The 2,935-nt window shown below is 38.8% G+C and overlaps 1 protein-coding gene across 1 annotated transcript in view; it reads left to right on the top strand.

The window, feature by feature from the left end:
* The first annotated feature begins 737 nt into the window (after window positions 1-737).
* The window catches only part of LOC119575874 (innexin inx2-like), a 97,859-nt gene continuing 95,661 nt past the window's right edge, over window positions 738-2,935 (top strand). The window contains exon 1 of the mRNA XM_037923415.1: window positions 738-860. The gene's annotated coding sequence lies outside the window, so the exon portion shown is untranslated. The remainder of the gene's footprint in view (window positions 861-2,935) is intronic.

Raw genomic sequence — 2,935 nt, forward strand, 5'->3', positions numbered from 1 at the left:
ACCGAGCCTAACGTCTCTGACAATATCCTGGAGCCGCGGATGTGTGCGAGTGCGTGAGCGAGGCTCGTCCCGTGGCTGCCGGCCTTTCCTGCGGGAAGAGGGACAGAAAAAAAGGGGAAAAGGGGAAAGAGAAAAAGACAACTTTGTGTGCGTTCTTTGACGAGTGTTTGTTTGTGTCTTCCCCTCCCCCTCCCCCCCTCCCCACCATCCACGTAGCTTGCACCTCGTGACGCAATCGCCGTCTGGACCATTAACGCTCACTAACGAGGAGGCTGGCCGCCCCCAGGTCACGTCTGGCGGGGCTTGTTTGGGGCGAAATGGTGTCGACGTGAATCTGGCGATGTTTTCCAATGTCTGCGTTAAGGAGGCAGATTCGGGGAACAAAACTGGCGCGAGGACGCCTGGCACTCTTCGTTCTATAGCATATGACATCACAAATTATCAGGACGAACTTTCAGCGCTGATTGGCTGCCTCGGCGAGTCTGCTATGGCGACCAATTAAAATTTAGCAACTGAGTGAAATGGAGTGCACGTGAAAAGACCGGCGTCGCCAGGCGGAAATGACCACGTAGATCGCACGTGGCGATGCTGTTCGCAGAACAGAGGGAGAGACAGGAGAGCATGGATGCACAATGACACGCGGTGCGCCTCCCGTTCCATTGTTTATCCAGGGATCGAACCAAAACATCTGAACAGCGCGAAACATTACGGCATTCGTATGAAAACACTTGGGAGCGTGTCATTTGCTGTACACCTGCACCGAGACACATGTCGTAGCTGGCGGAGCTCTTATTGGATCGCAGGAGGGCTCAGTGCCGCGAAACATCTGCGAGTGAACGCTCTGCGCCTGCCTCCCGCACGTAAATATCCCCCGAACGAGTGACTGCGCGAGTGTTTGACTTTCCGAGCGTAATCTAGAGGTCGACGGCGTGCCCCTGGATGCCCGGTGACGCTGCAAATGTTTTTTTCGAGCTGAAGAGACACTTCTGTGAACTGATCGAAAACATGCGTGGCTGGCTCGTGCGGTGACCCCGACCCCTGAATGCCAGGCTGTGTTAATGAAGTCATGAAGCCGGTGCTTTCTTAAATACCTACCTTGCCTCGCGCCGTAATTAGTCGCGATCTCTTCGTTACTTTTAGCGAAGTCATGGCAAGAAAACGATGTTGCAAATAGCCTTCTAATAACCTAGCGCGAGGAGTCTTCAATAACAAACTCTTGTTCTGTGCAGCGTAGAAAACGGCTGCAGGAGCATGCCGCCACGCTCTGTGCCTTCGCCAAAATTCCCCGAAATCAAAACGAGTTCGCAGAAAAAAAAACTTACATCATCACTTACCTCTCGTTAAGAGAGAGAGAGAGAGAGAGAAAGGAAACTAGAGAGAGAGCGAGAGAAACAGAATACAAAGCACAAACACACAGATAGAAAATATATACATAACTCAAGAGACCGAATTATCGATTTTAACACACCGTTCCTGTAGCTCGAACCACCCAACAGGAAGTGAGATGAACTCCCGTACTAACACGCCACGACAGCCGTAAATTCATATTTCCGAAAAAAAAATTGCGTTTTTTCCCCCCTTCGTATTCCTGGAGTGATTTGGACGCCTCGGAGATAGGATTCCGAAGCCAACTTAGAGAGGAATGACCCAAAATGAAATGAAGATATTTGTTTTTGTGGTATTGTTGCCGTTTTCTGTTAGTGGTTATATTTTTCGTAGCGGTGTTATTGTTGGATGTTTTTGATATTGTTATTATCATCATTATTGTTGTTTTTTGCTGTTTTGTTATTTCTATTATTATCATTGTTGTTGTTGTTGTCATTACTGTTATTATTATTATTATTATTATTTTTTAATTATTTTGTTATAATAATTATATTAATAATAATGATACTAATGATAATAGTAGTAATAATAATAATAATAATAATAATAATAATAATAATAATAATAATAATAATAATAATAATGATAATAATGATTATAATGATAATTATCATTGTTATTATTATCATTACCACATCATTTATTATCATTATTATGGCCATCATTACAATTATCAAGATAATTATTATAGTTATTCTCGTTATTTTTGGCATAATAATCATCCTTCATTATTATTATTTTTATTCTCCTCCTCCTCCTCCTCCATCATCATCACTCCTTCCTCCTTTCCTCCATCTCATCCTCTCTCATCATCATCATCATCATCATCATCATCATCATCATCATCATCATCATCATCATCATCATCATCATTACCATTATTACTACAGTCATTACATTATCATTACATTATTATTTGAATCATCATCATCATTACCAACAACCAATATCATCTAGTGTTATCATCACTGTCACTATTACTATAAAACAAAATAGCTGTTATTATTGTTATAACTTGCCTTGGAACTAAAAGCATTTTTTCCCTTGTTTGAGATGCTTGCAAGTTCCCTCGAGGCGACTAATCAGCTGGTTCATTTGTTCACAGTTATTTGTTCAATTAATGTTATTGTCATTGGCGTTGTTATTATATTAGGAATGATGATGATTATATTAAGAGTAGTAATGATAATGATAACTTAATGCTAATGCTAATTATGATGATAATGATAATAATAACTATGAAAATAATCGTAATGATGGATGATTATAATGATAGGAAAAATAATATTGATAATAATAATAGTAATAAATGGCATTGCTAATGATTGTTATTATTATTTTTCTTTCTTTTTATCATTATCATTATTTTCTTGCTGTTTTGTTATTATCATTATTATCTTTTATTATTATTATTATTATTATTATTATTATTATTATTATTATTATTATTATTGTTATTATTATTATTATTATTATTATTATTATTATTGTCGTATTTATCATTATCATTATAATTATCAGCAGTATCATCATCATTATTGCTAACACG

Source organism: Penaeus monodon, chromosome 1 (genome assembly GCF_015228065.2).
Source record: "Penaeus monodon isolate SGIC_2016 chromosome 1, NSTDA_Pmon_1, whole genome shotgun sequence".
Classification (NCBI taxonomy): Eukaryota; Metazoa; Arthropoda; class Malacostraca; order Decapoda; family Penaeidae; genus Penaeus; species Penaeus monodon.